The sequence below is a fragment of the Phascolarctos cinereus genome, unplaced genomic scaffold, assembly GCF_003287225.1.
Source record: "Phascolarctos cinereus isolate Bilbo 61053 unplaced genomic scaffold, phaCin_HiC Scaffold_726;HRSCAF=1367, whole genome shotgun sequence".
Classification (NCBI taxonomy): Eukaryota; Metazoa; Chordata; class Mammalia; order Diprotodontia; family Phascolarctidae; genus Phascolarctos; species Phascolarctos cinereus.
Window position 1 is genome coordinate 283,440,374 of NW_027556098.1, and position 23,536 is coordinate 283,463,909.

Consider the following 23,536-nt stretch of genomic DNA (forward strand, 5'->3'; position numbering starts at 1 on the left):
GGATATTTCCAAGATGTTTAAGGGAATGCACATCCAGCATCATCCCCATCTCTCTTCCTATATGCAGAGAGCTGAGAAGGGCATAGAACCCTACCTCCCACATTCTCTCTCTGATTAAATTCTGTTCAACAGAGGGCCTGGTTGCAGTTGCTTGACAGCTGAAGTGAAGACAGATGAGGTTAACCAGGGTACCCCTGGGTCTGCCTTGCGAAGGATGCCATTTTTATTTCAGTACTCAAAGGGCTAGTGATTTTACTTGTGTGAATATTTTCTCCACTGACACAGATTGTAATCTATCAATAATTTAGCAGATTATCTGAGAGCTGCAGTCAAAAACACTCATCAACCTGTGGCAAGCCCAGTGGTGAACCTCAGCACATTAACCTAATCCTCATACAACTGCATAAAGTTCATTTCCAGGCCCGTATTCTGACCCCTTCTAGCTTGGTTTATTCTGCCAGAAAGTATACTCCACTGGTATAGCCTTTGGGAGCCCAGGGTCACCCCTCCCCCGACATTGTTATGAGGTCTCAGATCAGAACTTGGAGGGAGCTCCCAACTTATAGACTTGACAAAGACAATTAGGAACTGCGGCTTCTACTTCCTTGTGTTCTCTAAGGATCATAAGCCTAGAGTTGAAAGGGACCTTACAGCTCATCTCCCAATGACTTCCTCTACAGGGGAGGAAACTTAGGCCTTAGAGAGGACATGTTCTCATGGGTAATAAATGGCAGAGTCCAGATTCAAACTCAGGTCTTGTGATTACAAATTCAGTGCTCTTTCATACAACAGCGCTCCATAAATATTTCAATCAATCAATAACCATTTATTAAGGACCTCTGATATGCCAGGTACTGAGTTAAATGTTTTACAAATGTATCTCATTTGATCCTCACATCAACACTGTGACATAGGTACTATTATTATCCCCATTTTACAGATGAGTAAATTGAGGCAAAAGGGGTTTTTTTTAAGTGACTTGTCCAGGATCATACAACTAATAGAGTGTCTGAGGTGGGCTTTAAGCATAGGTTTTCCTGACTCTAGGCCCAATGCTCTATCCACTGTATTACCTAGCTGCCTAGGTAGTAGAGTGAGAGAATGAGGCTGGCGGGCTTCAACCACAGCTTACTTGGAGTATCAGGGAGCAGCCCTAATGCCAGCATTCAGTTAGTTCAGGTTCAATACTGGGACAAAATGAGGCACTCGTATTTGCAAAGTCACTGAACATTTAACAAAAGGTTTACTAACACAGCAAGGATATGCAGCAAGAGTACAGTCAGGGAGTGCCCTCTCTCCTTATGAAAATGTATTTGGTCAGCAGGTCAAAGTAAGGTGACTCAGGTGGACTTCAGAAATCCACCAACCCCAAGGAACCTAGACTCCACATGGCTGGGACTTTTTATTCCTTTGATGACCAGGAAACTTCACCATGGAAACCTGTGACCTGATGGTCCGGGGGGCATCTTTGTCTTCTGTTCTTAGGTAAAGCCTCCCCATGTTGTGGGTGGGGAGGAAAGAGGCTAGGAAAGAAGCACTAGTCCTATCACAGTGGGGTTATCTTCAATTCTGCTAAAACCAGAGATCTCCTAAGGGGCAAGTCTTAATGGCTTTCTCACCTAAAGAAGAACTAGGGGTAGGGGGACTTAATAGATCTGAGCCCAATAGAGCAGAATTTGAAGACCATGAGTCAGGAACCAGTGTTAAGAGACTTTAGAAGGGGTTGGAGGAAAGTAATCACAATGGACATGGAGGCAGTGGCACATGACCGTCTTCACAGAGGGAGCCTTTGTGTAGTGGAAATAAGCCCAGATTTGTATTTGAATAGCTCTGCTGCGTGTTGGCTAACCTCGGTCAAGTCTCTTCTCTTCTGCTCTGCGTCTCAGCTGCCTCATTTGTACAAACAAAGGGGCTAGACAAGAAGATCCTTAAATTCCCTTTACGCTCTAAGTAATCCTAGTGGCAATGGAAGGGACTGTTAGCCACCGCTAACTTAGAGGGCACTCGAGGACTAACAAGATGCATCGAGTGCCCACAGAAAGCTGCAAGCAGCAAATGTCAGAAACTCTCGATCGAACTCAAACGCTTACCAAACAATTATTGCGTCCCTCACCTACAAATTGGGGAGAATAATACCTACCTTTGGGGATTACTATGAAGATCAAATGAAATAACTTATGTAAAATAGGCAGCTAGGTGAGAAGCTTAGACTTGGAGTCAGGAAGACCCAAGTTCAAATCCTGCCTTGGCCTAACTGGAATTCTGGACAAGTCATCTAACTTCTCTGCGTCTCAGTTTCCTCATCTGTAAAATGAGGGCAATAATAACACCTACCTCTCAGGGTTGTTGTGAGGGGGAAATAACATAATATTTGTTAAACACTTTCTAAACTTTAAAGTGTTCTCCACCCCCACCCCCTCCCAGAACACACATACCCAACTCCTTATTATAAAATCTATGCCCCGTTTCTGAGTCCTTCCTGAGTAAAAACCCTAGCCACACACTTTCTTCCTCGCACTACCAGGAATTTATTGATCTGTGAAGGCATCAATTTGTGACTTAGAATACTATCAGTACATAATAGCACCCATTTATATAGTGCTGTAAGGTTTACAAAATAATTCACAAATATTATCTCATTCCATTCTCACAACAACCCTTTGAGGTAGGTGCTATTATTACTCCCATTTTACAGATGAGGAAACCAAAGCTAACAGAGGTTAAGTGACTTACCCAGGGCCAGTCTGTTAGTAAATGTCTAAGGTAGGAGCTGAACTTAGGTCTTCCTGACTTCAGGCCCAGTACTCTATGTACTATAACTATAGATGCTCTTAAGTCCCAGCCTAAATTCAGGGGAAACCTGGGAGGATAATTATATACATCAAGGAAGGGCAGAGGGGGGTTAGAGAATGAGGGGGAAAGGGTCTAACCAAATACAAGATTCAAAGGTTAGAAAATTAGGAGCCCAGATGAAGCATCCATCCCAGGAGAAGGGCAGGGGATAGAATATAATTTGGAGCAGAAAGAAGTACTCTTAAATTTCCAAGGACAGACAATTTACATGTCTGGCTTTTCCTCCAGGCAGGCTATTCTTATGCACAAGTACCATCCACCCCCACCAGTCCCTCAGAAATCCCTGCACTGAGGAGCACCCTGGGCTTAGACTAGTAAAGTCAGAAAAGCAATTATATTAATTCATCTAGGGGTAATCAGGCTTTGGGAAATCAGTTTGTGCCTACCAGGCTCACCAGGGACTGATTCATAAACCATAGTACCAATTTATTAATTTACAATGAGGCATCTAGCCTTCTACATCAATTACACTGACCAACTCAGCCCCAGGCATCTCCTTTTCCTTCCCTCCCTCCCTCCCTCCAACCATTGCTTTCTCTAATGAAGGATACCGGCACTTTTTAATAGACTTGGGAAAGTCAAAGGGCAAAGATCATATTTTTCTTTATTGAATTATTTTTAGTATTCTTCTTAAACCATTACAAAATGACCCTATCATTGAATGTTGCTGTTTCCATAGCAAGGGAAAAAATTCCTCAGCCTTATCCACTGCCAAGGACCAGGATAATTTCTTTCTCTTTATACTCCTCTCTCTGCTCCTTCTCTCTACCCTACAAACACACACACACACACACACACACACACACACATTCCCAGTGAGTGGCAGAGAAATGGAAAAGAAGACAAGCAATACATTGTAGTGTGATAAAAAGCCCACCCACATAGGTAGGAATCAAAAGACCTAGGTCTGAGTTCCATCTCTAACACTAACTTGATGTGAGACCTTGGATGACTTAACTCAATAACGCCCTGAACTCAGAGTTAGGAAGACTGGGGATCAAATCCCACTGACCAGCTGTGTGACCCTGAGTATGGCACTTAACCTCTGTCAGATTGTTTCCTTGTCTGTAAAATAGAGATGATAATAGTTGAGGAACAAATGAAAATGTATGTATCTTGCAACATTTGCAAAATGTAGTATTTTAGTGCTATGTAGTACTGTGAAATGTTGGTTGCTACCATTCTCTCCAGACCTTAGTTTCTCTATATGTACAATGGGAGGGTTGGATTAGATGATCTCTAAGGTTCTGTCCAGCTGTGGAACTTGGGGGTTCTGTGATGGTAAAGGGGGTTGGGCCCCGTTTAGCTCTCTAAGCAAGGGAACTAGTGGGCTTGTCACATTGCCTGCCTGCCTTTAAGGACAGGGAACTGGTGGCTCAGGACACTGGAAGAACATCTCCTGTTCCTCCAATTGCTTGTCTATGCCTCCAACCAGAAGATGACTCAGCCTCTGGCTGCTGAGACTGTCTGTGTAGGTGCTTGCAGGGCCATCTGAACTGCTGAGTCTGCCTCCTCCTCAGGCAACTCCTACCCGGGCCTAGGGCCCAAGAGCAGGGTTAGTAAAGGGGGCCCCCACTTTTCCCCCCTGCCCCTCTTCATTCCCTAGACCCTGGATGCCCAGGTGACTGGAATGAAATAAAATCATAGTTTTCACAATGTATAGTTAACTATCCCAATACATCCCTTCTGCCCAAGAAAAGACAAAAGCAGTACTTCCTTGGCTATATTCAGTCGTGCATAGATCAGGTTAGACCATTCCATTGACACATAGGGCCACAGCTAGGTGGTACAATGGATAGAGCTCGGGGCCTGGAGTCAGGAAGTACTGAGTTCAACCCTAGCTTTAGACACTTACTAGCCAGGTGACCCTGGGCAAGCCACTCAAGCTCTGTTTGCCTCAATTTCTCAAATGAATGATGGGGAATGATGGGGGAGTGATGGGGATTATAACAGGATTGTTGTGAAGACCCAATGAGACATGTCTGTAAAAGGCCTGGCACACAGTGGGCACTATGTAAATGCTAGCTGTTATTATGATCACTATTATTCCCAGATTGTAGTTTTGAATATTTAACTTATTCTGGGATAGCCCAAGCAATTTAACCACTTCTTGGTCCAGCTTTCTCCCCACTCCTACTTCCCTCCCTTCCCCCTACATGCAGGGGCCTCATTGCCTCACACCTGGATTATTGAAAGAGCCTGTGGTGGGTTTGCCAGCCTCAGGTCTTTCCCCACTCCAATATGTCCTCCATTCAGCCACTAAAGTGATTTTCCTAAAGAGCAAGTTTGGCCATGACTCCACCTCTCTCCCTGTCGTCTCCAGGGTCAAATGTAAAATGCTCTGTTTGGCATTCAAAGTCCTTCCCAACCTAGCCCCTCCTACCTTTCCAGTCTTCTTATACCTTATTGCCCACATATACTCTTTGGTCCAGTGACAGTGGCCTCTCGGCTCTTCCTGGACCAAGACGTTTCCATCTCTTGGCTCATAACGTGCTCTCTGGCTCTCTTCCAGGCCAGGAACAGTTTCCCTCCTCCACTCTACCTACTGACCTTCCTGGTTTCCTATGACTCCCAACTAAAACCTCACCTTATACAGCAAGCCTTCCCCAACACCTCAATTACAACGCCTTCCCTCTGATAATTATTTCTTACTTATCATGTTTATGGCTTGTTTTGGGTATATTTGTTCACATTTTGTCTCCCCCATTAGATTGTAAGCTCCTTGAGGTCAGGGACTCTCTTTTGTCTCTTTTTGTATCTATGGGGCTCAGCACAATGTCTGGCATTGTCTCTTAATGAGTATTTCTTGACTGATTGATTCCCTTTTCTCTCCCTCACTCTCAAGTCTACTGCTTCCATCCACAGATGCCTTTTGAAAGGAATTGAGCCAACTTTAGCCAACATTGGCTGACCTGGAGATTATAAAAAGCCACAAAGTGTTGAAATATATTAATACTTAATTGAGGCTTTTCTCTGATGGAGCAAAAAGAATTGAGAGATTATTGAAGAGGAGAGATGGAGGGGTGGTGGTGGTGCAGAACTGTGGTTAGCCATAGCACTCTGGATTGGGAACAGCTAGTCTACCTCCTTCATTTTATGTGCGAAGACACTAACACTAGACTTCATTTTCCTCCTCTTAGATTTTAGCTTTTAAAAAATGCATATTTGGAAATTTTCCTCCCAGCAAAAAATGAATATATTAGAGCATCAAGTAGGAAAATTATCAGTTTCAGGCATCAAAAATGCTTTCCACAGTAACTGGAATAATTAATATTAAAATTTCAGCAGAGCTGAAAAGTAATAAAGAGAATTCAGAAACCCAGAATTCCCTAGCTGCCAAAGTATCTCAGTTGACATCTAATCCAACTCATAATTGAAAAGGAACCCTTTTGCCTTTGAAGATCGGATTAAAAGTTAATCAGAAACCAAATAGTCTTAATGAATAAATGGGTCAAAGAACAAATCATAGAAACAATCACTAATTTCAGTAAAGATAATGACAACAATGAAACAACATAACAAAGCTTGTGGGATACAATCAAAGCAGCACTCATGGGAAAATTTCTATCTCTAAATGCTTACATAAATAAAACAAAGAGCAGGTCAATTTTTAAAACCACAGAAACACCAAACTTAAAAATTCCAAATAAGCATCCAAATTGAAATTCTAAAAATCAAGGGTGAGATTAATAAAATTGAAAACTAGAGAACAAGCATTAGACTCATAAATAAAGCTAGCAGATGGTTTTATGGGGGGGGGCAATAAACTAGATAAACTATTGGCTAATTTGGTTTTAAAAAAAGAAGGAAGAAAACCAACTTACTAGTATCAAAAATGAAAAAGGTGAGTAAATAACCAATGAAAATAAAATAAAAGCAGGGATTAGGAAATACAGCCCAAATGGAATATATATAAATAATATATATATGGCAAAATAGTATACATTAATAAGACTGATCAACTGAATGAAATGGATGTCTATAACAAATATATAAATTGCCCAGATTAGTGGAAAAGAAAAGAGAATATTTAAATAAACTAATCTTAGAAAAAGAAATTGGACAAGCCATAAATGAGTTCCTCAAGATAAAAAACCCAGTACCAGAAGGATTTACAAGTGAATTACACCAAACATTTAAACAACTAATTTCAATCCTACATAAATGGTTTACATAAAAATACATAAAAAAGAGTCCCACCAAATTCCTTCTATGTATGACACATTTCTAAGATGCAAATATGGTTTTGATACCTAAAGGAGGGAGAATAAAAACAGAAAGAAAACTATGGATCAATTTCCCTAATGAATATGGATGCAAAATTTGTAAATACAACACTAGCAAGAAGATTACAACAATATATCACAAAGATCATGCACTACAAATAGGTGAGATTTATACCAAGAATGCAGAACTGGTTCAATATTAGAAAAACTATCAGCATAATTGACCATATCAATAAGAAAAACAAAAAAAATGTGATTACTTCAATAGACACAGAAAAGGCTTTTTGACAAAACACATCCATGTAATCCATGAAAGGAAAATGATTTTTGGAGTTGCCATTGGCCCATCACCTTGCCATTCTAGTAAGTTCTTCTTTATTAACAGAATCTATCCCCAAGGCATGTAATACCACCAGAAGCAACTAGGTGTTGCAATGAATAGAGTGCTGGGCCTGGAGTCATGAAGGCTTCAGTTCAAATCCAGCCTCAGACACTTATTAGCTGTGTGACCCTGAGTAAATCACTTAACTTCTGATGGCCTCAGTTTCCTCAACTATAAAATGGGGATAATAACAGCATCTACCTCATAGAGTTGTTGTTAAGATCAAATAAGATACGTATAAAATGCTTAGCATGGTACTTGGACCATAGAAGGTGCTATTTAAATACTTTTTCCCCTTCTCCCCCCACCCAGTGATTAAAACTTTGATCATCCTCTCCACCCAAGGAGTTAAATATGTATTGGGGATGCTGAATAATAATAGCATCAATAATTTACATAATGCTTTAAGTTTTGCAAAGTGCTTTACAAATATTACCTCATTTGATCCTTACAACAACCTTGGAAAGTAGGTGCCATTATTATCCCCGTTTGACAAACTGGAAAACTGAGGCAGATAAGTTAAGTGACTTATCATAGCTGATAAGATTCTGAGGTTACATCTGAACTCAGGTCCTCGTGACTCCAGGTTCAGAGCTCTCTTCCCTTCCCAACAATCTTTCCCATTAGTTAGTCAATAAATATTTGTTAAGCTCCTACTATATGGCAAGCAGTATTCTAAGTACTGGGGTTTCAATGAAAGGCAAAAGACAATCTCTGCTCTAAATGAACTTGATGTCTAATGGGTGATACAACATGCAAATGACTAGAGACAAAGAGAAATTGGAAGTAATCAACAGAGCAAGGGCATTAGCATTAAGGGGGATCGGAAAAGGCTTCTGTTTATAGAAGGTGGAATTTTAGCTGGGACCTAAAGGAAGCCAAGAGGGAGATTTGAGAAGAGAGAGAATTTCAGGCATAGGCGAAGCCAGTGAAATTCATGGAGTCTGGAGATGGAGTTATTTCTTTGAGGAACATAAAGGAGGCCAGTGTCCTGCAGTGTATGTGGGTGTGAGTAAGGTAGAGGAAGACTAGAAAGGTGGGAAAGGTCAGGGTTATGAAACTTTAAATGTTGAACAGAGGATTTTGTATTTTTCCCTGGAGGCAATAGGGAGCCACTTGAGTTAATTGAATTAGGGGCATGTTGAGAAGGAAGAATGAAAATGTCAGACCTACATGTTAGGAAGATCACTGTGGGAGTTAATTAGCGATTGTATTGTAATGGGGAGAGACTTGTGGCAGATAGACTAACCTGCAGGCTTTTGCAACAGTCTGGGCATGAGGTGATGAAGGTTTGCACCTGGGAGGTGGCAATGTCAGAGGAGGGAAGTCAGGGAGGTAAAGGAGAAGAGGGAGAGAGCATTTATTAAATGCCTACTAGGTACTATGCTAAGTGCTTTACAAATGTTATCTCATTTGGTAATATGAAATATACAAGAGATGTTACAAACATTATATTGACAGAACTTGGCAATAGATTAGATATGAGGTTGAGCGAGAGTGAGGAACTGAGGACCTAGATTGTGAGCCTAGTTGACTGGGAGGATAGAAGAGAGGAGGGCTGGGAGTGGGGGGTAAGATAATGAATTCAGTTTTGGACCAGTTGAGTATAAGATGTCAACAGGATATCCAGTTCAAGAAAACCAACTGGCAAATTGGAGATGTGAGAATAGAGCTGAGCAGAGGAGTTAGGGCTAGATAAATATATTTGAGAATCATCAGCATAGAAATGATAATTAAATTCACAGGAGATGATGTGATTCTGAAATGAAATAGTATATTTATAGAGAAAAAAAAGAGCTCCAAGAGAATACCCACAGTTAGCAAGCACAACCTGGACAGGAGATGCAGCAAAGGAGAGGAGGAGTCTGAAAGATCAGCTAAGAGAGAGTAGTGCCACATAGACAAAGGGGGAAGATAGTATCAAAGAGGAGAGGGTGATGAACAGTGTCAAAGTCTAAAGAGAGGTCAAGAAGGAAGAGAATTGAGAAAAGGCCATTGGATTTGGCAGTTAAGTGGTCATTGGTAACCTTGGAAAGAGCCGTTTCAGTTGAATGGTGAAGTTGGAAGCCGACTGAAGAGTATTAAAAAGAGAGTTAGGGAAAAGAAGTGGAAGCAGCTGTTTTAGACAGTCTTCCCAAGAAGTTTAGCCACAAAAAGAAGAAGAGATATGGGATGATAGCAGAGATGGAAGGATTAAAGGAGGGTTTTTTGAGAATGGGGAGAAATGAGCATATTTGTAGACAATAGGGAAAGAGCCAGTAGACAGGGAGAGAGTCAACATAAGTTAAAGAGTGGGGATGACAAAGGGCACAATCTTTTGGAGGAAACAGGATGGAATGGGAATGCTTGAACAAGTAGAAGGGTTAGTTTTGATAAAAGATAAGGTTTTCAATGGGTTCAAAATCTTAGGCTTAGATGAACTACTTTCTGCATTCTGATTGACTGCTGAGATTCTGCCAGTCATCTGTGGAAAAATCCTGGAGGATAAGAGAGGCACTGAAGTACAGAAAATAGCCAAATATCCCAAGTTTCAAAAGAGAAAATTAAGTGTCGCCTCCAAACTATAGGTTGGTGAGCTTCGCAGTAATACTCAGGAAAATTACAGAACATATGAAAGGGATGGTTTTCGAGCACTTCAAAACAAAACAAGAAATAGAGAATTTAAACAACCCAATTTCAGAGAAAGAAATTGAACACAGCATAAATGAACTTCCAAAGAAAAGAAATCCAAGACCACATGGATTCACAAGTGAATTTTGTCAAACATTCAAGAAACAATTAATTCTAGTATTATGTAAATTGATTTCAAAAATAGCAAAAGAAAGGATCCTACCAAATTCCTTTTGTGACAAAGATATTGTCTTGTTACATGAATTAGGGAGACTCAGCACAGAAAAAGAAAACTATAGACAAATATCTTTAATGAACATAGATTTTTAAAAGTTTTTAAAAATATTAACAAAAAGTCTGAAATAACATATGACAAAGCTTATATACTATGATCAGATTGGATTTAGATCAGGATTGCAGGATTGATTTAATATTAGGAAAACATAAACTTAATTAGCCATATTAATAACAAAATCAGTAAAAAATTTGACAAAAATACATGCCCATTTCTGTTAAAATGAGTAAACCTAGGAATAAATGGAACTTTTCTTAAAATGATAAGTAGTATATATTTAAAACTAAAAGCTCCCATTACATATAGTAGAGATAAATTAAAATCCTTTCCAATAAAATCAGAAGTGAAAAAATGATGTCCATTGTCACCACTTCTATTTGACATAGTATTAGAAATGTTGGATGTAGCAATAAGAGAATAAAAAGTAATTGAGGCAATAATTATTGCATTTTGCATATGATGTGCTGGTATACTTAAAGAACTCTAGAGAGACAACTAAAAAATTAATTGAAGCAATAACTTCAGCAAACTTGCAGGATATAAAATAAATCCACAGAAATCATCAGCATTTCTATGTGATAACAATAAAACCCAGCAGGAGGAGACACAAAGAAAAATTCCATTTAAAATTACTACAATATGTATAAAATATTTGAGTATTTACTTTCCAAGATATATAGAAGAACTATATAATTACAACGATAAACCATTGTTTGCAGAAGTAAAAATAGAGCTAGGTGACTGGGAAAATATTAATTGCTCATGGGTAGGATGAGTCAATATTTTAAAATGACAGTACCACCTAAATTAATTTACTTTTTCAATACCAATTAAACTCACAAAAGATTGCTTTATAGAACTAGAAAAAATAATCATAAATTTCATGCAGAGGAAAAACGGTTAAGAGTCTCAAGATAAATTATGAAATGAATAATGAAAAGAGATGGCAATGAAGTTCCTCGTAGTTCCAAATCTCAAACTCTTAGTATCATTTTTAAATGATACTGGTTAAAAAATGGAGAGATTGAGCAATGAAATAGATTAGGTACACAATATACAGAAGAAAATGTTTCTAGTGCCATACTATTCAACATAAACAAAGACTCTAACTATTGGGTTAAGGACTCATTATTTGACAAAAACTGCCAGGAAAATTGGACTGGATTATGGAAGAAATCAGATGTAAACCAACACCTCACACCTTATAAAAAGATAAGCTGCAAATGTGTATGTTGGGGCAGCTAGGTGGTGCAGTGGACAGAGCTCTGGCCTTAAAGTCAGAATGACATGATTTCAAATCCAGTCTCACACACGTGACACTTAACTAGCTGCATGACCCTGGGCAAGTCACTTAACCCCGATTGCCTCACCAAAAAGCAAAAAAAAAAAAAATGTGTATGTAACCTGGATATAAAAGGTCACATCATAAATTAGAGACATGGAAAAATTATTTGTCAGATCTATGGCTAGGACAAAATTTCATGATTGAACAAGAATAAAGAGAATCACAGCAGATCAAACAGAAATTTTTTATCACGTAAAAGTAAAAAAAAGTTTTTTGCACAAACAAATGTAATAAAACTATAATTAAAAGAGAAAAAATTAACTGGGGGAAAAAAGCTTTGGAGAAAGCTTCTCTGATAAAGGTCTTACTTCCAAGATATCTAAGGAACTAATTCAAATATATAAGAATAAGTATCATTCCTCAATTTGATAAATGGTCTAAGGATAAGAATAAGCAGTCCCCAAGGGAAGATACCCAAGATATTTATAATCATTTTAAAAAGGCTTCAAATTACTACTACTTAGAGTAATGCAAATTAAAACAAGCCTGAGGTTCCACCTCACATTCATCATCAGAGTGGCAAAGATGACAAAAAAGGAAAACAACAAATGTTGGAGGGGTTGGGGGAAAACAGGCACTTGTGAATGGGTACAACTATTCTGGAAAACAATTTGGAATTATACACAAAAAAATTACTAAACAGTGAATGACCTTTGACTCAGCTATACCACAGCTAGTCCTATACCCAAAAGAGATCAAAGAAAAAGGAAAAAGTCCTTTGTGTACAAAAATATAGCAGTTCTTTTTGTGGTGGCAAAAACAACAATAACAACAACCTGGAAACTGGGGAAGTCCATCATTTGAGGAATAGCTAAATAAGTTATGATATGTGAATGCGATAAGAGTATTTTGTGCAATAAGAAATGAGGAATTAGATGATTTTAAATAGATATAAAAAGACTTCCATGAACTGATGCAGTGTGAATTGAGCAGAACCAGAAGAACAATTTTTGCTCTAATACTGATATTATTAAAATAAATAATTTTGAGATCTTTTATAAACTGATGAAGAATGAAATTAACAGAACCAGGAGAACAAATTATACAATGACAATGTAAACACAAATAATTTTCAAGGCCGGAAGACCTATGATCAACACAATCATCATACATGATTCCAAAAGACTGATGATGAAACATGTTATCCATTACAGAGAGGTGATAGATTATTATGTTTGAAAATTAAGGTAAACTAAGAGACAATGATCTAAGCATGATCAATTTATTGGTTAGGCCAGCAGTAACCAATACATTTAGGGACTACTAGGTAGCATTCCAGATAGAGTGCTGGGCCTGAAGTCAGAAAGACTCATCTCTCTGAGCTCAAATCTGGTCTCAGACACTTACTAGCTGTGTAACCCTAGACAAGTCACTTAATCCTGTTTGCCTCAGTTTCTTCATCCATAAAATAAGCTGGAGAAGGAAATGGCAAACTACTCCAGTATCTTTGCCAAGAAAACCCCAAATAGGATTACACAGAGTTGGACACAACTGAAATGACTGAATAACAAACCAATAAAATTGGGTCAATGTCCTCTCTCAATGACCAAAGACCCCAACATAGGGATTGCCAGCCTTTGTATAGTCTTGAGGAGTACAGAGTTGGGTAGGTGGGAAAGATAATGCAATGGATTACAGGGTACACAGCATCATGGGGGTGGGGACAACATGATTGGATACATCAAGGAAAGTGAGCTAGCCCCCATGTGGGACTCATAACTACCCCTCTCTATCATTAAGGAATGTTTGATTGATTTGTGGGACTCATCTGTATCCTGAGGACATTCTTAGTGGACCAAGGATAGCAGATTCCCTAGGAGGGTTTGTTAGGTGTTGTGCACAACTAATTCAGCTCACCACAAGAGCCAGGATCCTATACTAACTTTGAAGGGATAAGACCAGCTTAACCTTCTATCTCGAATGCACATTGAGGAGGCGGGAGACAAGATGGAAGCAACTCGTTTATTTTTAGCAAAGCACTTACTTGTATAGTAAAATAACAGGAACTCTTTCTCAAGTTACAATGACATATAGCCCATGCTGTGCTCAAGGACAGTGCATGCACGTCCAGTGCACTTATCTGACTCCAATCCCAGAATAGACTGCTAAGACCATATAATAACTAGGGAGTTAAAGAGTTAAAGATCCATACAATGGAGCACTGAACCAGGCAACCTTTGCTCAGAGATCAGCACCCGAGAGGGGCCTCCGCTGGTCAGTGAGACCTCATGAACAGCCTGTGGCCCTCTACATCCTTACAGATCCCCAACAGTTAGGGAGAGAAGATCTCCCTTAATTGTACAAGGACAAACAAGAACAGATGATATATGTTGTGGAAATACAGTGGATCAGCTTGTAGGCCTTTAAAGATAAGGTCTTTTAATTACACCTTTAAACTAACTTTAAAGGAAGACTAAATTCAACTCAATCCAAGAAAATAGCAAGATAGTTTAAGCAATCACACAAAATGGGGCACTAATACAGAATAAGATTAATTACAGAATAGAATCAATTATAAAATGATACAGAATCAACTTAATTTCTTCAGGATTTAAAGGACAAAATGATACACACATGAATATGCATATACACATATACATATTTAAATAATATGTTGTGCATATATTTATTTTATACAGCCATTGTGGAATTTTGTTTTGCCTGTCTATGAATATTTCTTACAAGGAATTTGTTTTTCCTGCCTTTTTTTCCCAATGGGGTGGGAGTGGGAGGGAGAGAAAATAGATTTCTGCAATTTTTTTTAATAGAAAGGTGAAGGGAAGTTACAGATATGAAATGTTACATGCACTTTCAAATGTGATGACTTTATTGTTAGTTTTACTCAATTATTTTACTTTTTATAAGCAAGAGTAATCTGTAAATATATGTAAGGTAAAAACAAAACATATCAATAAAATTTTTTTAAATGTCATTAAAACAAATGAACCAAAAAAAAGAGTGACACTAAGAGCCAGTATGTGTTCATCAAAAACAGACTGCATGTGTCAGGCTCACTTCGTTCCCTTTTTTGACAGAATTAATAGATTTGTGGAGCTGAAGATATTATAGAGGTATGATGGAACTTCAGCAAAGCCTTCACGAAAGGCTCCCATGATATCCTTGTGGACAAGGGAGAAGAGATGGGGACTTGATGATTGTATAGTTAGGTAGATTCAAGACTGATTAAATAACCTGGCCCCTGAAGTGGTGATGAATTGAAGGATTTAATTCCTTTAATTGCAAAAGTAAAGCTGGATAGACTCTGCAAGTGTATCCTCAGACTTCTCTGCTCTTAGGAGACTTTAGGTCTGACCATATCATCCCCCTGTACAGTGAGCTCTCTTTTACTCTCAGAATCAAATATAACACTCTTCCATTTCACATTTGAAGCTCTTTATAATCCAGCCCCTTCCTCCCTTTCTAGTCTTTTTACATAGCTCCACTCCACGTATGTCCTCTGCCATCCAGCTGCACTAGCCTACCTGTAGCTCCTTTAGAACATGACACCCTATGGGATGGAGACAAGATGGCGGAGAGAAGAAGAAGTTGCCTGAGCTCTCCCAAGCCTCTGAAAGAATTCTGGGTATGGAGAGGACAGGCCCCTGGGCAGGGCTGGGTGGGGGGTGGAGGGTGGAGGCTTGCTACTGAGGAAGAGCCTCTGTGAGGAGCTCAAGATAACTGAGGCACTGGGATCAGAAACTGCTGCACCAGCCAAATGTTCTGTTGGAACAGGAGTCCAGATGTCAGCCAAAGGTCTGTGGCTTGAGATTAATTGAGTCTGCTCATGATAACAGCGTTTTGATGGCTGCAAGACTGAGGGACTTTGAAGTGAAAGACCTTCTTAGACTAACTCATTTCTTTGCTTTTGGCACAGAGACTTTTTCTCTAGCTGTGAATTTGCTGGACAGATTTCTATCCAAAATGAAGGTACAGCCCAAACACCTTAGATGTGTGGGATTAAGTTGCTGCTATCTGGCTGTGAAATCGACAGAGGAAGAGGGAAATGTCCCATTAGTCACTGATTTGATCCGAATAAGCCAATACAAATTCACACCTTCTGACATGATGAGAATGGAAAAGATTGTATTAGAGAAGATGTGTTGCAAAGTCAAAGCTACTATTGCCTTTCAGTTTCTACAGCTCTATTATTTATTCATTCATGAAAACTTACCATTTGAAAAGAAAGAACCTGAGTTTTGAAAGACTGCAAACTCAGCTTAAAGGCATGCCACTATAGGATTATGGTTTTGTAAAGCAAAGCTTTCTGTATTGGCATTATCTATAATTGCATTGGAGATTCAAACCCAGAAATTTATAGAAGTGACAGAAGGAGTAGAATGTCTTCAGAAACCTTCCAAGATAAACTGCAGAGATCTGACCTTCTGGCAGGAAATGGTAACAAAGTGTCTAACTGAATACTCATCAAACAACTGTTCCGAACCAAATGTTCAGAAGTTGGAGGAACTGTGTCTGGGCATGCTGCACGTCAGTTGAAGCATTATTACAAAATCACTCATCTTCCAACAATCCCTGAAACTGGGTCTTCGTAGGATTCTTATGGTGAACAGATTCAACTATTTTGAAGGCTTATTTCACATCAGAACTGTGGACTACAATATTAGAATGAATTTAAGCTGTGAAGCCAGAAACATAGCAACTAGGTTAGCATTGATGTTTTCATACTTGAGGGGAAAACAAGCTATAGTGGGAAATTGATTATGTGTGCTGCAATTGGAAATGTGTTCAGGACTAAATTACGATCCTCTTTGAAGCATGTTTGTAAATATCAAAACTCAAACGTGAAACCCTAATGTAGAACAAGGACGGGAGACTGTACTGTGAATTGACAGTTAATATTGATCCAATCTAGTAGTATCTGGATCGATATACTGATTATAGGTAGTATTGATGGCAAGATGTGATTGACTTTAATTAATGTTATTTGAATTATGATGCAAGTTCATATCAGAATAGATCAACTTCAGAAAAATGGTGTGATGCACGTCAAGGAAATATAAATAATCTTATTAAAGCCTTATACAATTAGATATTCCAATAATTCTAAAGATTTTTTTTTGTTTGGCCTATTTTTCATTTAAATTTGATTATAAAATTCTATTAAAGTTGTAAACAGACGTGTTAAATTCAAGTGATCTTCAACATTATCCTAGGGAACAAGTGATATGGTATACAAAGTTTTATATAGGATGATTTTTATTTCAATATCTAGCCCCTTAGAAAAAAAATTAATTTCTATTGTACAAGCAACTCTCAGTCTGTCCATCTGAAACCTTAGCTGTGTGCCCTTCTAAAGCAATATGTGCTTATGCTAACACTCTAGAGCTTTAAATAAGGATTACTATTGGTATGAAACTGGACTGTTAGTGTAGAGCACTGTAATTAAAAACAATACATATGGGGTGTGCTATTGTCATAATGATCTTGTAACAGTTCAACTCAGAGAGACTGAAGTGAGCTGTCTATCCAGATTCAAGTAAGCAATTTAATTGATTAGTTATGTGGTAGTTGGAGCACTAAAGGCTAGTCATAGGTTAATGAATCTAAATTGCCTATATGGTAGGGAAAGCACATAGTTAATTAGTTCAATATATAGCTTAACTTTCACAATAGCTGTAACTAGTTCAAATTTACCTGTGACATCATGTTGTAAAAAAAAAACCTTATGTCTTATGCTTCATTTTGTAAAGCATTTTGCAGATACTCTCTTCAGTTACTCCTAAACACCTGATTCATTGAAGAATTTCCTTTCTAATTCATCAATGCAAACTTAAGTTGTCTGAAGTAACCTAATTTGTTAGGTTAGGTTAGGTGTGTGTATGTGTGTACATACATACATATATATATATATATATATATATATATATATACACACAAATTTTATTATATATATATATGTATATGTATATACACATATATACACATACACACATGAGCAGCTAAGTGGCAAAGTGGATAGAGTGCTAGGCCTAAGGTGAGGAAGACTCATATTCCTGAGTTCAAGTCTGGCCTCAGATACTAGCTATGTGACCCTGGGCAAGTCGCTTAACCCTGTTTGCCCTGGATTTCTTATATGTAGAATGATCTGGAGAAGCAAATGGCAAAGCACTCCAGTATCTTTGCTAAGAAAACCCCAAATAGAGTCATGAAGAGTTGGACAAGACAGAAAAATGACTGAATACACATAATCTCAGAATTAGAATGTTCTTAAGTCTAACCCATAGCTGAAGCATGAATACCATCTACAAAATCCCCCCAAAATAGCCATTCAGTTTCTTTTTGAAGACTTCCAGTGACAGGAAATTCGCTCGTCAATAGCCTCAGTAGAGGCAGCCTTCTATTTTGAGACAACTCTTATAGATATAAGTTCCTGAACTCTCTCTCCCTTCAACATGTGCTCATCATTCTGTCTTTTGGGCCTGAGAATAAACCTGACACTCTTTTACTCAAATAGCTATCCTTCCCTACTCTCCAAATGTACCTAGTTCTTTCTTCCTATTCTCATATAGCATGGTTTCAAGTCCTCTCACCTTCCTTTTCTTTTTTTTTAAACCATCCTCTCGATGTTCTTTTACTTTCCAGAATTCTTAAATTGTGATGTTCTGAACTGAATGTTTTCTTTTAGTGGTTTTCTGAAAAGGGCAGAGAACAGTGTGAACATCATTTTCCTTGTTCTGAACATGGCATTTTTATATTGTTTTAACCTGACAAAGAATCTATGGGAACAAAGTTGCCAATAACAAAATGACTTACTTAAGATGTTCACTAAAGGATATGAAAACAGGTGGATATTTTCAGTGTTGCTTTCTATTTCCTCTAGCTTTTAAGGGACGGCTTCTTTCAGCACAGTCAGCCCTGAACTCTACTTAGCTTTCTGTGTATTCCTAAATGTTGCCCATGAAATCTATCCCTACAGCATCAAAATAGAAACCTAAAGGGACAAAGTTCCAGAACACTGCAAGTACAGCTAATCTCAAATGTACATGGTGACATGTAAGACCCTCCCCACCCTATTACGAACCAATCTAAATTCCCCCTCATAGGTAAAATTTTTAACCTTGAAAGGAAGGATAGGTGGGAAAATGCTGGCGGCATCCTGTGACTTCTCCTGGAAGTCTTGTGCAAGTTACCTTTGGGCAAAGCAGGGGACTAAGAGCATCTTGGGACTTGAGGGACATGACAATCATTCAACAAATATTTATTAAGTACCTACTATGTGCCAGGCACTGTACTAAATAAGGGGGATGCAAAGACAAAAATGAAACCAATTTCAGCCTCAAGGAACTTGTATCCTACTAAGAGAAGCAATTTGTACATAATGTGCTTTTATACATATGTAATACGGGAACTGGCCAATGAGACCAGTCTTTTCGAGCAGGTGCAGAGTGCCTCTGACATAATCCCCCAAGTGGAAGAGGCTGGGGACCCAGGTTTGGGTTTTTAAGCCAGGTTGGTATTTTTTTTAACTGAACTTGTGACCTCATTGGGTTATGGAATTTCTGATGAGAAAACTTCTTTAGTTGATGCAGATGTAACAAATATCTCCTGGCTCATTCTCCAAGATCCAGGCTGACTACATTTGCCTCTAAAGATCTGAGGATACATTAGGGCTTTTTTGGGGGAAGGTGTTATTTCTTTTGCTACTGCCTTTGGCTTGAGCCCCTACTGGTTGCATTCCCCCCATTATTAGGCACCAGGGACTAGTGCCCTTGTTCCATTTAATTATAATAACTATTACCTTTTACAAAGGAATATTTATATGACAGATATATCAAGGATTTAAAGGTACAAGCCTCCCCTCCCCAAGCCTTAGGAATGCTGTCTTAGCTCAGTTCCTATATAACATTAGTTCCACCAAGTTCGTATCCAGATGCGACATGATTACTAGATAACTCCTCATCTCAGCTCCAAATAGCTTAGTTTTCAGAGGTCATTTTCAAAGATTACTCCTTTTTCCTTGAAGCATTGATGTTATGGTGGCTACTAACCCAAATTCTGAAACACTAGGATTCCAAGGCATCATCTTGACATTTCAAAACTTGCAATACTAGAGGCTCCATTCTCTTTACCTAGAATGCAAAAGGACAAAGGATAAAGACCAAGGTTCTTTCACAGGGCCACATGGCCTCAGAGGGAGAAAGTCCTAAGACATCTCCTCTTATGGAATTACCTCTTATCAGATGCTGTGTGCAACCGAGTAACTGAAATCCCCCCAGAAGTGCTGAGATAAAGAGACCAAACCAAAACTGACTCAGCTTTTTGAAGGCCTCCAAAGTCAACCAAAGAGCTTCGCATTCACTTTAGGGTTAGTCAAACAAAACCAGTTCCGGGATGTCTACACATGTTCCAATGTCTCTCCAAGCCTTTTCTGTTCCACTTTATCAAAGCTCTCCCAGAAGCAGGCTCCTCAGCCTCTCCACATGGTGTGATGCCATCAGAGGCATTCTGCAATGTGCCAAACCTCCCCCATTATGCCTATGCTGCAATTTATGATTTTAGAGAGTCTCCTTGAACCACTGAGAAATTGTGACTTGCCAAGAATCATACATTTAGTAAACATGAAGATGAGCATTTGAGCCCAGGGCTTCATGTTTTCAGAGCAGCCAAGAGAAAGCTCTTGTGAGTTTTCATATGTGCCTAATGTTACTATATGATGGGCATAAAGACTCTGTTATGCAAGAACATGGTGCAGTGGCAAGTGTACTGCCTCTAGAACTGGAAAACATGAGTTCATGAGAGATCCCACCTCTGATACTACCTGTGTGACCATAGGTAGGTCATTTGATGTCTCTGAGCCTCAGTTTCCTCATTTGTAAAATGAGATGGTTGGATGAGATGGCCTGTGAAGTTCCTCCTACTTTTAGATCTAGGATCTTACAGGTTTGGGGCACAGGTGAGGAGGCATGAAGAGAGAGGCAAAAGCTGGAGTGACAGTAATAATAAGAAGAGGGACAAACCAACCTAACAATGGGAGAGACTTGTGATAGCAGGGAGACAGAGGGGGATCTGGAGGATGTGAATAGATGTTCAAGGCTCCAAGAAACTCCCTGACTTCTCTCAGGTTGAAGTTCTTCAGGTTCCTGGGCCTGTTGCAGTATGTGACCCCAAAAGCCTTGTTATTCTCCTGTGGCCTGAAAATGTATTCCACATGACATAGAGCAATTGGTTGAATTAACTTCATCTGTTTTTGGTTTCATTCCCATTCCCCATCTCTGTTTTTGTTGAAGAGTCAGTAGAAGGAGACCCTGGGAAATGGGGGGGAGGGTGAGGATTGGGAAAACAAGGGGAAGCCTTTCATATTTTCCTTCAGTGTTTCTACCATTAACTTGCTGGATGACCTTAGGTAGCCTATATGATAACTTCTCAGGGCTTCCATATCCTCATCTTTATATAATAGGGGTTTGACAGCTGACTAGCATCCTGAGATCTGTAATGTAGAGAGAATGTTTGTCCTGGGGAGAGGGAGCAGAAAGGGCCATACCTTTCAGCAGAACCACCCATACTTAAAATGAGGATAATAACATCTTTCTTATCCTTTCCTGCCTGATAGGCTTAATGAACAGATCAAACGCTATAATGGATAGGAAAATTACTTAAAAGTGTAAGCAGTGATCATTGCTATTACTTCCATATCTGCCAGTATCTAAAGTACAGAGACCTTTCTGAGCAAGGCTGCTTTTACTGGTAGGGAACCTTCCACCTCCTCCCCAAATATAAATATCTGAGCCTCAGCTTCCCCTCAAAGATAGACCTATTGTTTCTTACTATTCCCCTTCTTTGTTCTCACTGAAAACCTAAAAAGCATGAATCTCAGGGTGGAACAGACCTCTGAATGTATGACTCTATACCTAAATAAGAAGTCCCTGTCTTAGTCTACAACATACCCAGCAAATGGTCATCCAGCCTGAGTTTGGAGATCTCCAGTAAGAAGGCCTCCCTGTCTCTGAGGCACCCATTCCACTTTTGAATAACTCTAATCGTCAGGAAGATTCTTTTTATATCAATACTAAATTTGCCTCTTTGCAGATACCTCCTCCCTCCCACCCCAGTGATCCTATTTCTGCCCTCTGGGACCAAACTGATAAAGTCTTGAACCTCTTCTACCAAATGGCCAGGCTGTCAGTATCCCCAGTGAGTCATTTCTTTTCCAAGTTAAACATTCCCAGATCTTCATATGGCGTGATTTCAAAGCCTTTCTCCATAACTGCTTACTTTCCCTCAGGCATTCAAGAAAAAGTATCGATGCTTTCCTAAAATGTGACCCACCAAAGTGAACACAAAGCTCTAGATGTAGTCTGACCAGGGCAGAGCCCAGGTGGACAATGCAGACTGAGATTGCATTATCTTTTGTGGCTTCCACATCACCGTCATCTCACCTTGAGTTTGCAATACATTAAGAACCAAGTTTCCTTCAAACAAATAGCTGTCTAGTCATGCCTCCCCATCTTACACTTATCTTCTTCCTGCCAAGCCTGAATTAGCTTGTTTGCCGGCTTCCCATAGTCTCCATGCAAGCCTGAGCTGATTGGAAGGGTCTCAGAAAGTGTTGCCAAGGATTCAGCTATCCCTGACCTGGGGACTCAGAATTGCCATCCCCAAACCTTTTGGTCTTTTCTTTATCCCCAAGACCACTGCAGATCTCAGCACAGTGCAGTACACAGTACTTCCCCAAAGACACATGGAAGACAAACAGGGAAGGTGCCTCAGGAACAATAGTCACATTGTTGGAGACTGGAATCTCCACAGTCACATGGCATTACTCCAAAGAGATCCTACTTGACTATTTCATACTCCTTTCTTCTCAAACCTCTCAGTAACACACAGCAGCCCAGAGGCTCTAGCTTTTCCTGCTTTCCCCCATTGATTATTGGCTGCCTTAGAGTAGCAGAGGGGGTGGTGCTGTCACTGACCCTCAATGGCCCCTCCTGCCATCTGGCTGCCATAGCTAACTTGCCCCACATCATTAGTTGTATTAACAGGACAGACTGCCCAATGATGAAAGCGAGGTTTAATTTTCCAGGTCAGCACTAACTCACTTGTTCTTTGGGTGAATTTCAAGAAAAGGGAAACGTATGTGGCTGAGTAGGACCATTCTGCATGTGCAGCCATCAGTCCAGAGCTTAAGGAACATCCTGTGTGGCTAACAGAGTAATCTGGGGGGGTAATTTCTGTTAACATGGAGGCAGCACTTGACAGGCCACACTATTTAACAGTTTTATAATGTCCCACCTAATAATTATTTCACATGCACACATGGGATAAGGAATGAGGAAGGACACTAGAAGTATTGAAAGAAGGCTTCAGGGCCCAGTGCAAATCATACCATATTTCCACAGCCCTTGCCCCACAAAAACCAACTCCACCAACAATGCATTAGTGTTCCAATTATCCCACATCATCTCCAACACTTATCATTTTCCTGTCTTGTCATGTTGGCCAATCTGATAGGTATGATGTGGTACCTCAGAGTTGTTTTGATTTGCATTTCTCTCATCAATAATGATTTAGGGCATTTTTTCATATGACTATAGATGGCTTTAATTTCTTCATCTGAGAACTGTCCGTTCATATCCTTTGACCATTTATCAATTGGGGAATGGCTTGTAGTCTTATAAATTTGTCTTAATTCTCTATATATTTTAGAAATGAGGTCCTTATCAGAGAGACTGGTTGTAAAAATTCTTTCCCAATTTTCTACCTTCCTTCTAATCTTAGTTGCATTGGCTTTGTTTGTGCAAAAACTTTTCAATTTAATGTAATCAAAATTATCCATTTTGCTTTTCGTAATGTTCTCTATCTCCTGTTTG

At 39.3% G+C, this 23,536-nt stretch overlaps 1 pseudogene; it reads left to right on the top strand.

The window, feature by feature from the left end:
* Positions 1-15,237: 15,237 nt before the first annotated feature.
* Positions 15,238-16,261, top strand: LOC110218053 (cyclin-G1-like; annotated as a pseudogene).
* Positions 16,262-23,536: the final 7,275 nt, after the last annotated feature.